The sequence below is a fragment of the Ambystoma mexicanum genome, chromosome 3q (assembly GCF_040938575.1).
Source record: "Ambystoma mexicanum isolate Mex_15411 chromosome 3q, UKY_AmexF1_1, whole genome shotgun sequence".
Lineage (NCBI taxonomy): Eukaryota > Metazoa > Chordata > Amphibia > Caudata > Ambystomatidae > Ambystoma > Ambystoma mexicanum.
Genome location: NC_090926.1, coordinates 232,682,919 through 232,699,092, shown reverse-complemented (window position 1 = coordinate 232,699,092; position 16,174 = coordinate 232,682,919). Strand labels below are relative to the sequence as shown.

Here is a 16,174-nt window from a genome sequence, read left to right as displayed (position 1 = left end):
TACCCCACACGAAGCCCCTACACATACTATGAAGTCGTACAAATAGGCTCTTAGGGATCAAATACGGGACGTTCACGAAGAAATGCAGGAGTCTGGGAAGGACCACCATTTTCAGCAAAGCTGCCCTCCCCATCATGGACAGGGGCAATCTGGACCAGAATGTCATGCTGTTCTTGACCCCCTCTATGGCTCTCTCTGTGTTATGCTTGTGTATCGCCTCAGTCCGGTGGTAAATATTTACCCCCAGGTACCTAAACGTGTCGGTCCGCCATGGTATTGGCAACACAGGCAGCCTCTCCAACGGGACGTCCCTGTACCCGCCCAAAGGGAACAGGCTAGACTTCCTGGGGTTCACTGATATGCCCGAGAGGACAGCGTAATGATCCAGTACTTCCAGTACGTACTGCAGGTTCTCCTCCGGGTAATGTAGGTACAACAGCATATCGTCCGCATAGAGAGATATTAAGTGGCTGCCGCTGGCAGTGTTAATGCCCACCTCTCCGTATTGTTGCTGCAGGCATATCGCTAGCGGTTCCAGCGCAAGTATATATAACATGGGTGACCAAGGGCATCCCTGCCTGGTCCCCCTGCTAAGTTGCCAGGCATCCGAGACTGTGGCCCCAGTCTTGACCCTAGCCACCGGGCTGCTATATAACAACTGGACCCATCTGATATAACCAGGGCCCACGCCGTATCCCTGCAGGGCCGCTTTCAGCCAAGGCCATCTCACTGAATCAAAGGCCTTGACCGCATCCAGCGACACTACCGCCATCTCGCCCTTGTCATCCTTAGTATGATCAATAACATGGTGCAGCCTCCTATGGTTATCACTGATATTCCTGCCTGGGACATATCCCGTTTGATCCGGGTGGATCAGCTTGCCAATCACCTTCTTCAACCTGTTGGCCATCACCGCCGTGAGTATCTTGCTGTCCTGGTTTAGCAAGGACAGAGGTCTATAAGATCCACACTCAACAGCCGGCTTGCCTGGTTTCAGTAATGGGACAATCATGGCCTCACGGAGGGACAACAGGAGTTCTCCCTGTTCGTATGCCTCGTTAAACAAGGCCAGCAGTGGCTGCAGCAGCTCCTGCATGTACACCTTGTAAAACTCACCAGGCAGGCCATCCGCTCCAGGTGCCTTACACGTGGGGAGGCCCCGGATCACCACCTCCAGCTCATCAGAAGTGATAGGGGCGTCCAGTTCCTCCCGCTCCAGGTCGTCTAGGGTGGGCAGACCAATGTCTTCCAGTGTGTTCAGGATGTCCTGGCTCCTGTCCTCCCCAGTGTCCTCATACAAACGTTTGTAGAACCTGAGGAATTCCTCGTTCACCCCATCCTGAGTGTTGCGAAGACCACCGTCCTCACCACGGATCTCATGAATAACCACTCGGGGGGACTCACTCTTGTACAGCCAGGCCAACAGTCTGCCTGGCTTGTTGCCCCCCGCGTGCAGCCGCTCAGTGTATTTCCTATGGTTCAGTCTACATAGTCGGTCCCAAAGAGCGCTGCACGCCACCTGAAGGTCTCTCATCCTAATCTTGTCTACCTGAGTGGCATTCTCGAGACGAGCCAGGCTCTCCAGTTCCCTTTCGGTGTCCTGAAGCTCCCTCCCGATACCCCCTTGAAGTCCCTTGGATTTAGAGATGGCCACTCCGCGCACCACTACCTTAAAGACCTCCCACAGAGTTCCCGCAGAACGCACACTACCCGTGTTTATCTCAAAATATTCCCCGATGGCAACCCTTAGGTCTTCCCGGAATCCCTCATCCTGCAGTGCCTCTGACCGGAGCCTCCATGTGGGGACCCGAGGCCTAGGGGGTTGGTGTCGCCACTCTACCACCAGGGGCGAATGGTCCGACAATACTCGAGCTTTGTATTCGGCCTCCACTATTTCGCCCGCTATCTCGGCAGTTCCAAACACATAATCCAATCTCGTATATGAATCGTATGGCGCCGCATAGTGCGAATACTGCCTCTCCGTGGGGTGGAGTCTCCTCCACACATCTACCAGTCCCAAGTCTCCTAGCAATGTCCCGAGCGCCTTGGCCGCCGGCGACATTTTCCCTTTGGTGTCAGCGGACCGGTCGATTTTGGGATCTAAGACGCAATTGAAGTCCCCACCCCACACCATCGCACCCCCTACCAAGGGGCCGAGTTTGCCATAGAGGGATCTAAAGTAGGCTGCAGTATCATGATTGGGGGCATACAGGTTGAGGATGTGTACTTCCCTGTTCTCCAGGAGTCCTGTTATCGCCACCATTCTACCCTCCGGGTCCACTATCGAGTCGAGCACCCGGAACGGCACGTGCGGCGCCACCCAGGTGATGACCCCTCTAGCATACGCCGAGTACGTGACACCCACTACCTTGCCCTTCCACTTCCTCATGACCACCTCCAATTTCTCCCTGGTGAGGTGGGTCTCTTGTAGCAGGGCTATGTCTATCCGCATCCTCTTCAGGTATAGCATTACTTTGTTTCGCTTGAGGTAAGTATTAAGGCCTCGGACATTCCAGGTAACTATGCGAAGACTATCCGATGCCATCGGTTTGGTCTGTATTCAGCCCCGCCCTCCCCACAATACCCCCTTGGTCTAACACTCCGCCGGCTCTTCCGCCCTTGATCCCCATCCCCCCTCCCTGTTTCCCAACTACACACCACAGCAAACAACCCCTCCCATCCCAACAAAAGTCCAGCTCCAACCCTGGATCTCAGGCCCACCCGCGTCTGGTCTTATCCCGTTTACAAGGAATAGGACCCCGCGGGGCGTCGCCGATCTAACAGCGACCTAACTAACTAGATATATTACTATTGGGGACAAAGGAAGCCTCTTGGAACTCCCAATCAAGTAACCACGGGTAGGCATGCCCAATGGGCCAGCCAGTCAGCACCACATCATACGCATCACATACCGTACAAATGACTATATTCAAGTCCCAATGTCTCTGCCCCATTTCCCCAGGCGGCCCAGCCATAAGCTACTTCCGTAGTCTCTGCCTGGAAGCCCGATTCTTGAGGACTGCCCAGCGCGTCTAGCCAGTCCATCGCTTCAGTTGGTGTTTCAAAGAACAGGGATCTGCTTCTGTAGAAAACTTTCAATTTGGCCGGGTAGAGTAGCATGTAGCGATGGCCAGCTTCACGAAGTCTCCTTTTCACCGCTCCGAAGTGCATCCGACTCCGCTGTACTTGTAGCGTGTAGTCAGGGTAGGCCGTGATCTTGGCCGATCCTCTGTAAATCGTTCCCCCTTTTCGAAAGAATTCAAGAATCTTTTCGCGATCTCGGTAGTTCAGAATTTTCGCGATCACCGGCCGCGGAGGGGCCCCAGGAGGCGGCCTCCTGGTTAGGGCCCTATGAGCTCTCTCAACTGCAAACCTCCTGCAAAAACATGGATTCCACAAATTCCGTGGGGTCTGGCCCTTCAGTTCCTTCAGGTAGGCCCACGATACGAATATTGTTGCGTCTGGCACGTCCCTCTGCCTGCTCCGCTCTGTCCTCCAGGTTGCCCACCCGTTGCACAAGGGCGTGTAGTTCCTTTTTATGAGCAGCGCAGTCTGCCGAGTTCGTGGCCGTCTCCTTCTCGATGGTCCCCGCGCGCTCCGAGACCGCCCTCACATCCAGCCTAAGCAGATTCACCTCCTCCTGGACGGCACCGATCTTGAGGTTTAAGCCTTCCTGTAGCTCTTTCATGGCGAGGCCCAACTTGGTCTCCCATGACACTTTTAAGTCCGCAATCGCCGCCAGCACCTCCTGTATCGTGCCAGGTGACTCCGCGGTCGTCAAGGGGGTCTCTTTGTTCTTGCCTCCTTCCGCCCCTGGGGGGGACTTGGCATAAGCCTCCATCGTGGGCTGTTTGGCCTTGGGTTTCACACCTCTCGTGGTCATATTGTTGTATGAGTCGGGCGGGGGCCCGTCCCGCCAGGCACCGAGGGGGAGTCACGCCACACAATGCCCAAAGCCTGACCCACCACACCATGGGGCATCCAATACGCCCGGAGCACCCCAACCACTAGGCCCACGGTCCTGTCGTCACAGCCACATCCGTTCGGCTCTCCCGCTCGCTGGGCCACCGTGCGTCCTAGGCGGCGCTCATGTGTTTTAGTCTCCAAGCAAAGGGACCCAAGGGTCCTGCACTCGTGGTCGCGACACTGACTTCATGATCCTCGGTGTTCACAACGTGTCACCGCCATTTTGTCTTGTCCGCCTGCTCAGGGCTCGTCCCAGTCAATCACATTTATTTCGGTTTCTAAGCCTTCCAGACGTCCCAAACTTTCACCGGGTGTAGTGGTGGCATTCACATACCTGGACATCGATTTCCAACGTCGGCCGGCCCCCGTGGACGTACCCTTCCATCAGGATCAAAACAGGATCAGCGGAGCTCCTCCAGAGTGCGACCTCTTACATGGCCGTCCAAGCCACGCCCCCATTTTTGATTCTATTTATGTTTCCTTTAATACATATTTTTTTATCAAACTTCAATGTGTAGTATCATCTCATTGGTTTCATGCATATCATGATATGGGTTTTGAGATTCACTGACACCCATTGGGTGTATGTGAGGGAAATGTGTTTGTTTCGGAACTTGCAATTGGTGTTCTGTCATGTAATTGCCAATTAGAGTGGGTGGATGCAATACTCGGGTGGGTGTTTTGCATTTGGACGCTGACCATAAGGACCAGGGATCTAGATTGTGATGACATGTTGGCTGGGGAACATGAGTTGGACATGGGTGGGGGCCTGGTGGTGGGTGCCCCTGCACTGCTGGGGGGTGGGGGGGTGGGAGACATGGGTGGGGGCCTGCTGGAGGGTGCCCCTGCACTGCTGGGGGGTGGGGGGTGGGAGACATGGGTGGGGGCCTGCTGGAGGGTGCCCCTGTACTGCTGGGGGGTGGGGGGGTGGGAGACATGGGTGGGGGCCTGGTGGAGGGTGCCCCTGCACTGCTGGGGGGTGGGGGGGTGGGAGACATGGGTGGTGGCCTGGTGGAGGGTGCCCCTGCACTGCTGGGGGGTGGGGGTGGTGGGGAACATGAGTTGGACATGGGTGGGGGCCTGCTGGCAGGTGCCCCACAGTGCTGGGGGGTGGGGGGGTGGGGAACATGAGTTGGACATGGGTGGGGGCCTGCTGGCAGGTGCCACACAGTGCTGGGGGGTGGTGGGGAACATGGGTTGGACATGGGTGGGGGCCTGCTGGCAGGTGTCCCACAGTGCTGGGGGGTGGGAGGGTGGGGAACATGAGTTGGACATGGGTGGGGGCCTGGTGGTGGGTGCCCCTGCACTGCTGGGGGGTGGGGGTGGTGGGAGACATGGGTGGGGGCCTGGTGGAGGGTGCCCCTGCACTGCTGGGGGTGGGGTGGTGGGAGACATGGGTGGGGGCCTGGTGGAGGGTGCCCCTGCACTGCTGGGGGGTGGGGGGTGGGAGACATGGCTGGGGGCCTGGTCGAGGGTGCCCCTGCACTGCTGGGGGGGGGGGGAACATGATTTGGACATGGGTGGGGGCCTGCTGGCAGGTGCCCCACAGTGCTGGGGCGTGGGGGTGGTGGGGAACATGAGTTGGACATGGGTGGGGGCCTGCTGGCAGGTGCCCCACAGTGCTGGGGGTGGGGGTGGTGGGGAACATGAGTTGGACATGGGTGGGGACCTGCTGGCAGGTGCCCCACATTGTTGGCGCTGGGGGGGGTGGGGAACATGAGTTGGACATGGGTGGGGGCCTGCTGGCAGGTGCCCCACAGTGCTGGGGGGTGGGGGTGGTGGGGAACATGAGTTGGACATGGGTGGGGGCCTGCTGGCAGGTGCCCCACAGTGCTGGGGGGTGGGGGTGGTGGGGAACATGAGTTGGACATGGGTGGGGGCCTGGTGGTGGGTGCCCCTGCACTGCTGGGGGGGTGGGGGGTGGGTGACATGGGTGGGGGCCTGGTGGAGGGTGCCCCTGCACTGCTGGGGGATGGGGGGGTGGGAGACATGGGTGGGGGCCTGGTGGAGGGTGCCCCTGCACTGCTGGGGGGTGGGGGGGTGGGAGACATGGGTGGGGGCCTGGTGGAGGGTGCCCCTGCACTGCTGGTGGGTGGGAGGGTGAGAGACATGGGTGGGGGCCTGCTGGCAGGTGCCCCACAGTGCTGGGGGGTGGGGGGGTGGGAGACATGGGTGGGGGCCTGGTGGAGGGTGCCCCTGCACTGCTGGGGGGTGGGGGGTGGGGAACATGAGTTGGTCATGGGTGGGGGCCTGCTGGCAGGTGCCTCACAGTGCTGGGGGGTGGGGGGGTGGGAGAGATGGGTGGGGGCCTGCTGGCAAGTGCCCCACAGTGCTGGGGGGTGGGGGTGGTGGGGAACATGAGTTGGACATGGGTGGGGGCCTGCTGGCAGGTGCCCCACAGTGCTGGGGGGTGGGGGTGGTTGGGAACATGAGTTGGACATGGGTGGGGGCCTGTTGGCAGGTGCCCCACAGTGCTGGGGGGTGGGGGGGTGGGAGACATGGGTGGGGGCCTGGTGGAGGGTGCCCCTGGTGGCTGGGGGTGCAGGGGGACATGCGTTGGTGGGCAGTAGTGCAAGTTGACATGTGGGTTGGCTGGGGGGCATGGCCATGGTGGATGGAGTACCTGCAGGACATGTGCAGGGTAGGCCCCTGTGGTGTGAGCCACCTGCAGGGGCCGTGGAGGGTGTAGAGGGAACACCTGGGAGGACCCACACGTGCAATTCACGTGTGGTGCTCCCCGCGCACCCCTGTAATACACGTACCCTGATGGAATCGCGTGTTGAACTTCCCGCGCACCCCTGGAATACACGTACCCTGATGATGTTGCGTGTGAAACTTCCCCCGCACCCCGAAATACACGTACCCTGCTGAAATCGCGTGTGGAACTTCCCGCACACCCCTGAAATACACGTACCCTGCTGGAATCGCGTGTGGCACTTCCCACGCACCCCTGAAATACCCGTACCCTGATCGCACGGGGCCAATCGCATGTGGAACTTCCAGCGCACCCCTGAAATACACGTACCCTGCTGATGTTGCGTGTGAAACTTCCCCCGCACCCTGAAATACACGTACCCTGCTGAAATCGCGTGTGGAACTTCCTGTGCACCCCTGAAATACGCGTACCCTGCTGAAATCGCGTGTGGAACTTCCCACGCACCCCTGAAATACACGTACCCTGCTGGAATCGCGTGTGGAACTTCCCGCGCACCCCTGAAATACGCGTACCCTGCTCGCACGGGGCCAATCGCGTGTGGAACTTCCCGGGCACCCTTGAAATACACGTACCCTGCTGATGTCGTGTGTGAAACTTCCCCCGCACCCTGAAATACACGTACCCTGCTGAAATTGCGTGTGGAACTTCCCGCGCACCCTTGAAATACGCGTACCCTGCTGAAATCGCGTGTGGAATTTCCCGCGCACCCCTGAAATACACGTACCCTGCTGGAATCGCGTGTGGAACTTCCCGCGCACCCCTGCAATACGCGTACCCTGCTCGCACGGGGCCAATCGCGTGTGGAACTTCCTGCGCACCCCTGAAATACACATACCCTGCTAAAATCACGTCTGATACTTCCCCCGCACCCCGAAATACACGTACCCTGCTGAAATCGCGTGTGGAACTTCCCGCGCACCCTGAAATACACGTACCCTGCTGGAATCGCGTGTGGAACTTCCCACGCACCCATGAAATACGCGTACCCTGCTCGCACGGGGCCAATCGCGTGTGGAACTTCCCGCGCACCCCTGAAATACACGTACCCTGCTCGCACGGGGCCAATCGCGTGTGGAACTTCCCGCGCACCCCTGAAATACATGTACCCTGCTGAAATCGCGTGTGGAACTTCCCGCGCACCCCTGAAATACACGTACCCTGCTCGCACGGGGCCAATCGCGTGAGGTACTTCCCGCACACCCCAGTGATACACGTAGCCCGCTTGCCGTGCTGGTACAGGGTTAGCGCAACCCTTTGCGCTGGATGGGGGATTTTGATGGCTTTTCCCTGCGCGAGAGGCGTTCTTGGGGGCGTAACTGGCGCTGCTGCAGGGTCGCTGCGCCACTGTGCGCCACGGCTGGTTTTGGTGGCTGGAATCCATGAATACGCTGTGCGCGGAAATGGATTTCAGCGCACGCGGCTGGCGCAGGGATTCGCACGCGCACACTGTGCGCCAGCCGCGTGCGCCACTTGTGCGCTGCATTCTATGAATTACCCCCATAGTGTTCTTCAGGACACGTCCAATTTCGTTTATGTACGAACATTTCAGGACACCAATTGTGTTCTTAGAACAGTTTCAACTTGCTAGCGAACAGTACGTACAGGTATAGTGTTCTTTAAGACACCTCCATTTTCGTTTAATTACGAACAATTCAGGACACCGCGTGTGTTCTTAGAACAGTTTGAACTTGCTAGCGAACACTACGAACAGGTATAGTGTTCTTCAGGACACCTCCATTTTCGTTTACGTACGAACATTTCAGGACACCAATTGTGTTCTTAGAACAGTTTAAACTTGATAGCGAACACTACGGACAGATATAGTGTTCTTTAGGACACTTGAATTTTTTTTTTACGAACATTTCAGGACACCGTGTGTGTTCTTAGAATAGTTTCATCTTGCTAGCGAACATACGAACAGGTATAGTGTTCTTCAGGACACCTCCATTTTCGTTTATTTACGAACATTTCAGAACACCTGCACTGTCCGCGGACACCTACATTGTATTTAAAAAAAAAAAAAAAAAAACGAAACTATTTACAACACAATATAAAAATGAAACTTTATTTAACATATATTAATAATTTATGACAGAGAAGGGGAGGCAGAAACAGAAACAAAAACAAAAACAGGAGAATTAGGGGTTTCAACATGATTGTTATTAGGTGAAGAAGGGATGGAAGTCTCATCAAAACGTTTTGGGTTATGGAGAGGGTTTGGGGATAATTGACTGGGATATGGTGAGGAGGGACAAGTACATGTGGGGCAATGGTACGAGGTTTTTGGTTTATAATGATCTTCCACAAAGGTTTTCAAATTATTAAAATGAGTCAACAATAAATCCATGTTTTCTTCTATACTGTGAAAAGTGTTATCCATAACAGGTTTTTCTGAAGTATTTTCTATTTTGGTATGCTCTGTACAAAAAATATATATATATGTTAAATGTATACAAAATAATAATAACTAAATGGTTTATATTATAAAGTGTTTACCATTAGTTTCACTATCTTGTGACATTTCTTCATGTGGGAAATGCTCCTCTAGCCATTCCAGAGTACTAGACATTTCTGTGAGAGAAAAAAAAAGATAATATATTTTTTATCTAATACAGAAAGTTAATAAATATATGAATAAAATTAAGTACACTTACTATTTCAGGTAAGATATGTCCTATGTACTCAGTGGGTCTGCTCTTGTTCTCAGTTCTGTCGTGTTCGTGAGGTAATTATGTTGGAAGCCAATTTATCTTCTTGTGGTATATTCCATTTTAGAACATAGTGCATTTAAATGAATGGTTAGTGTGTTGTATATATGGGTTACATTTCTTATGTATTAGTAAATATAATGTGTTTGTGTGCTCCTTTTTGAATTTGTTAAATGTTCCTATGTTATGATATAACAATCAAACATACCCCCCCAGAATTTTTATGTAGTGGTACTGTTCTTCGAACATGTCCGCAAACATTAAATGAGTTCGCGGACATCAAGTACAGTAGAAGAGATTCAGTCAGTTCCATATGACATGTATATAAAGTCAAAGTCATTATTGTTAAGTTGCACTACTAAAGACCTATGAAATTCAGTGAAAAAACTTTGTTAAATGGACGTTATGGTTAAGTTGCACTACTAAAAACCTAAGAAATTCAGTGAAAAAACTTTGTTAAAGGGACGTTACGGTTAAGTTGCGCTGCTAAAAACCAATGAAATTCAGTGAAAAAACTTTGTTAAAGGGACGTTATGGTTAAGTTGCGCTGCTAAAAACCAATGAAATTCAGTGAAAAAACTTTGTTAAAGGGACATTATGGTTAAGTTGAGCTGCTAAAAACCTTTCAAATTCAAAAGGGACGTTATGGTTAAGTTTTTCACTGAATATGTATATATATATATATATTGGAAAGAGTGCTCTGCTGCTCTCAAGCTAAGTTGGCGCTTTAAGCAATACAATAAAATAGATCAGAGACTTCCTTTGGGGGGATTCTCAGGTCTGTGTGGATCTGTAATGTTCCATTCCCTACCATTTACTGGCAAGTGGGAACATTCCATCGCCTGTTGCCTCCAATCCCCCCCAGTGAGGGTGCATCCTTAGAGGACTGGGAAGCTCAGGTTTAGGATATGCATGTATTTTGAGAAAAGCTTTACTACACCAATCTGCTCCTGTTAAGAGTGATCAGACTGGGCTCTCTGGTCTGCATTGTGAATAATTTGCTATGAGAATAAAACGTCCGAAAAAGCACTGCAAGGTTGTTGAATAAAGAATAGGAATGATCATGCAGAACTGCATCACAGCGGGCAGACCCACTGGGGTGGAAGAAGACAATGCGGCTGGAAGTGGACGAAATGGTGGTGAGGGAAAGGTGTACAGGGAAGTGGAATGCACTGTGAGGGTCCCTGTCCATTCCAGTAACATGGTGAGTACCAGGACTTGTCTTTACGGGGGAAAGAATGAGCTGGCCATGGCAGGGAGGGGCCAGGCATTAAGGGGAGTTCCTGGAGTATCCCAGGGATTAGGGTGTGGCTATTCTGTGTGTAAGGGATGCTAAGGGGGGGGTGGTCTATTCATTTTGAAAGTAAGGCAAAAGCAGGAGAATTTGGTTTGCCAGGGCAGGTTCGGAGGAGGTTATGGGGGACTCCCCCAGATTAGGGCTCTGCCGTGCTGCAAGATGAGAAAGGGGAAAGGTGTGCACAAGAAACACAGAATAATTTTCTAAATAGACGTGTGGAATGGATTTTCAGGCCATGAAACCTGTTCAAAATCATCACGTAGGACCCACACCGGTGCTGCAGGGCTTCTTGTTGCAGGAACAAATTAGTCCGATTCCGGATGGACAGCTCAGCCTAAATGGATTATGTCAAGAAGAGCAGGGGTTGGTTCAAGTCACCTGTGCAGAAAGGCCATGCTCCACTGGTTTTAGGTGATTGAAAACAATGTTCACCTTAATGACAACCCATGTGGAATATTCAAACGGATGCCCCTAGTTGGCTGACAGGCTTCTCTAATGTATGGGAGCAGAATGATCAGGTCTTGGATGAGGTCTTGGATAGGTGGGATTTTCTCGAGTGGACCAATAGCAAGAACTGTGCTTGACTTGAGAGTGTTTCTTCTGGGGATACTCTAGTAGGTGCACTGGGGACACCGAGCAGGAATGTGTCCAGGTGCATGCGCTTCTCTCTTTTCTTATCATGCCAGTGATCTGGAGGAAGTTGAAGCAATGCAAGCATGATTCCGAACACCCTGGGGTGGGCCAGGAGGACTTGCTTCCCAGTGCTTTTTGATCTGATTTTATTCCACCCTGGAGGGGGCAGGAGAATGTCCGGATAAAGCTTTGCACTCTGGGCCTGCTGACCCTTCGTGCTTATCCCCTAAGGTTTTAGAACTGGACTTTCTCAGATGAAGTAGTGAAAGTACCCCTCATTATGCTTGTTAATGGCACATGCTTTCTGTCTGGTGCCATGAGAGAGGCATCGGCCCATGAATGTGCCTTCTTACAATGATCCACATTACATGTATCTTTGGCTAAGGCAGAACCAAACATTTTCAGAGTTAAGTGCTATTTTCAGCTCATGAAATAATTTGTTAATTCCTTTCCACCAACTCCCTTCGTGGTTACCCAATGGGATCTTAATCTGATATCTTTTTTTTAGGAAGGTGGCACCTTTTGAGCCTTTACTATGTTGTCCTCTTTGTCTGCATATGGTCACAGTTGCCTTCTTATTCACAGTGCCCTCTGCGCGTAGAGTCCCTGAGCTTCAGGCTCAGGGGATGTCCAGCCCCCGAAGCGGGCAATAGAAGGACAGCCTGCATAGCGGGCCGCCCTCTGGCCACCCCCGCCACCCTTGCAGGGAACTCCCACCTTGCCTCTTCTGGGAGGAAAGGCGTGTCACCAGTGGCAAGCACATCCGGTGCACGCCACTGCGGGCGGAATATAAGGTAGGGGAACTGGTAGCTCAGTCTTTCTCCAGTGCCCCACCCACCTTCAACTTTTCTGGGTTACTTTACAGCAGTTAGGGATTGCATGGGGTGTGAGTAATTGGTAGGTTTCTTTGGACCATAATATTATCCATTTTTATCATTATGTACAACCAGGTAAACTTTGGTTCTGTTGGTTTTGACTGTTTTGACCAACTATTAAATTTACACTAGGTATATGAATTGGTGTAGGTTTCTTTTGGACATAAGAGGATCATCTTGATCATGATGTACTGCTATGTAACTTTGTTTCAGCAGATTCCGAGGTGTATGTTTCTAGGTATTTGTTTGGCTTGTTTTTACTGTTTCCACCAGATATACATTTTTACATTTCTGTCACAGGCGGAGTTGACGCTGCTGTTTCGATCGCCGGCGGTTTCCCGATGGGGCACTCGAGCCAAATTCGGAAGATGGGCACTGAGTCCCTTTGGGACAGTTGAGGCTCCTTGTCAACAAGATTCAGTGTTTGAGAGGAAGAAGTACTTCTTGTAGTTACATTCAGAAGCATATGTCTGCTACTTTTCTAAGCCGGATTAGTACTGCTTATGGGCCACCTTAGAAGTCTACGGTCATGAACTATGATGTTGCTTAGGGCTGGGACTGCCCCGTATTGTTGTTATGCTCCAATAAATGTGTTGTTTTTGTTTCCAAATGTAAAACAATTGTCTGTGTTATTAGTAGGATAGTAATGGTTATGGTCTGTTTTCTTGCTCCCCCCCACCCCCGGAATGGGGCAGAGGGGTGCTAATGGGGGATGGCACCGCTATATCTCTATCACTGCTCTTTTTGGTCTTTTCTATGGAAAAGGTGGCCCTAAAACCAAGACCCCTCCTTTCTGCCTAAAGTCGAATGTGAATTTCCTTCAGAACATAACCTTCTTCCTGCTGTCTTCTTTCCTCCCCCATGAAAGATAGAGAGAAAAAGTCACAGACTTGATGCTAACTGCACCCTGTATTACTATATGCATAGGATCTAGGAATGTTACCAGGATTGCCAGTTCTACATGAAAATTACCGTCCCTCAAAAGGGTAAACCTATTTCCAAGCAGACCATCCTGGGATCAATATTTGTCTACATGAAGGCTTGGTATGAATTCTCTCAGAAAGAGGTGCCTACTGAACTGACACTGCTGGCTACCAGGAGTCATGTGGCTACTTCAGCGTTGTGGAGGTGTGCACCCTAGTGAGAGATCTGTCAGCCGGCAACATGCGACTCTCCACATGCTTTCACCAAACATTATTGCATTGATTCTCTTGTTGGAGAGGACACCCAATGCGGGCGTTCACTTCTGCAAAACGCTTTGTCGAACCGCGGATTCCTCATATTCTTCACTCCAGACTTTCTGAACGGCTGTGGGAGTCATTCAAAAGATGAGCATCTGATGGAGGAAGGTCTCCATGAAAGGAAAAAGCTATTAATTTTGGGAGTGTTGTTTCAGATGCCTACAGGATTCCTCATGAAGCCTCCTGCCTTCTCCTCAAGCTGATTGCTAGTGATGGGTTTTCTTGTGGAAGTTGCACACTTACTTTTCATCTGTGACTGTGGGTGCGGAAATAAGTCAGACCTGAGATACCTGTGGCGTTGCCTCCAGTGCAAAGGGGTACAATTGATGATGCTGCCAGTCACCACGGAGCTGTGAGACGCTGTGTTAGAATGAAAGTCCTAAACTGTGACACCGAGTGTCCTTGTCATTTGTGATATTTCCAAAACAAAAGTGGTGATGGCTGGAAGGGTTATAATAAATTTGAACCTCTGGCATTGCTCTGGGCAACCCTCCAGACCATCATTCTATCCTGCCAAGCCATTACAAACCAACCTCTTTCTGAGTGCCTCCCCATCCAGTGCCTCCTTGGTGTTGCAACAGAGTGACTTTAGGAGTCCATCAGACTCCCAAGTAAGGGTGCCCAAAGGCACCCTGTAGTCTGTTTCTCCGAACAGATCTTCCTGCTTGAATCCTTGTGTTAACTCCCTGACTCGTGGCAGCTCCTTTGTGTTGGTAGATGGCTTCATCAGGCTGCACCAGACATTTTTTGATTGGGAAACAAAGGCCCTCATTGCGAGTATGCCGGTCCGGAAACAACAGTGCCGGTAAGCTTACCGGCACCATTGTTTCCGGACTGACAAACTACGAGTCTGCTCAGACCTGGCGGGCGGACGGTGCTGGTGCTTCCGTGGTCCCCATTCCCATGGAGTCCTGCAGGACTCCATGGGAATGGGGAACAACATTTTACCAGTGCCTGACTTACCGGACCACCAAGGCTGTAAAACCCCAGTGGTTCTGGCAAGTCAGGTGGCGGTAAATCATTACGGGTCCGGCAGCTACCTGCCGGTTTTACCGGCGCAGTTTCCGCCTGACCCATAATGAGGGCCCATGTCTTATTCCCTGCAGGTCCCCATTAAAACAATGGCCTGGATTCCAGTGAGACTCCATAACAGGCTATGTTTCCTGGTAGGGATGGGATCAAGTGTGTGACATATATGGGTATAGCTTTCTTAAGACTTCCGGTTGAAAGCTCTGGGCATTCATGATGAGATATGGCTATATGTGTGAATGGGTGTCAGGTATTCACTATAGCATTAACACTGATTGTCCCCTGCACACTTGCTACATACGTTCAAAAGTCACGTATAGTATAAATAACAATTTAGTTGACAGAATGAATTGTGCAAGGAGGCACTCTCAATTAAAAACGGTGTTTAATTACATTCAATATGGTTAGATGCGAAGAAAAACACATAATGCAAATGGCGATGTCCAATTGTTTTTTTTGGCCGACGTGTTTCGAGGATTCCCTCTTCTTAAAAGAAAGAGAAAAAAAGGAAGTACAATAAGTTGATGTTTATAGAGAACTGGTATACACACAGTTATGATTACAGTAGTTAGATACAGAGCGATTGAGCCATAGTTTAGGAAAATTATTTGCCGGTATTAAATGTCAGTTACGGAGGTTACCGACCTCGCCAAGATCACAGCCGAGGTACCATGTCAAAAAGATGTTATTGAAATCATTAAAGACTAATTTAGAGACAGCAAGTATACATATTTGAAGAATGGGAGGTAGCAGACAAGGGTCGGTAGAGAGATTAGAGGTAGAAAATTGCTAAGTATATCTAATTAGCGACCGGTTCAATGAGTAAAATGTACTAATTAGCGGCGGTTAAATGAGTAAAATGTACTAATGAGGAAGAAATACTCATAAAGTAGTGAGTGGAAAATACAACTCACCGCTAAACGGTGTAGTCTTCCACGACTATTCATGTGCTGGCGTCCGGTCCTGAAGACTAGGTCTCAGAGTAGGATGCCATTGAGGAGAAGCTAGCGCTAAGGGACAAAAGGTTCTGTGTTATAAAAAAACAGCAATTAAGTACATCCAGTAGTAGCAAATAGCGTTAAACGGACCTTCCTATAGACCTAATGTGATCTATAGCCAGAGAAAGGGAATAGGTCATGGATACTTATGTGTCGCAGATAGTAGATACATCGTGTCACGTATTTGTAAAAATATCAAATACATATATTGCCAAGTTGTGGATATGCTGCGTGTATTACCTGTATTACCTGTATAGAGTTCGCGTGTCCAGAGGATGACAGGGAATCTGTACAAAATTAATGGATTGATGAGCATGTCGGATATGGAGCCGATGGGGAAATATCTGCACTTTACAAATTAACAAATGTGAACAGGCACAAATGTGCGATTGAATTTAAACGAAGAAAGCAGGTACCTCATGTTCATGAGCTTCTGGGATATAAGGATAGTCTCTGTAGGAGTTGCCTTGGAGATGGTGACGCGCACATACAGTGCGGGTGCCGAGATTTAGCTGTGCTCCAATTCAGGAAGTGAACTGTGAAGTAAAGAAAGTATTGTAAATACGTGATTATGCTATGTGGGTGGAAATCACCTCATCCATTCAGGCTCAAAAGCCAGAGGATCGCATACCTAAAACATCCCAAGGCGTGCTGCTTGTAGTTCAGAAAGGCGTGCAGAGTCTCAGCGTGATACATGGCAGCAGACTCAGG

General features: G+C 51.1%; 1 long non-coding RNA gene across 1 annotated transcript in view; it reads left to right on the top strand.

Moving 5' to 3' along the window:
- The window catches only part of LOC138582365 (uncharacterized), a 293,040-nt gene extending 280,261 nt beyond the window's left edge, over positions 1 to 12,779 (top strand). Inside the window, exon 6 of the long non-coding RNA XR_011305015.1 lies at positions 12,496 to 12,779. This is a non-coding gene — a long non-coding RNA (uncharacterized lncRNA). The remainder of the gene's footprint in view (positions 1 to 12,495) is intronic.
- Positions 12,780 to 16,174: the final 3,395 nt, after the last annotated feature.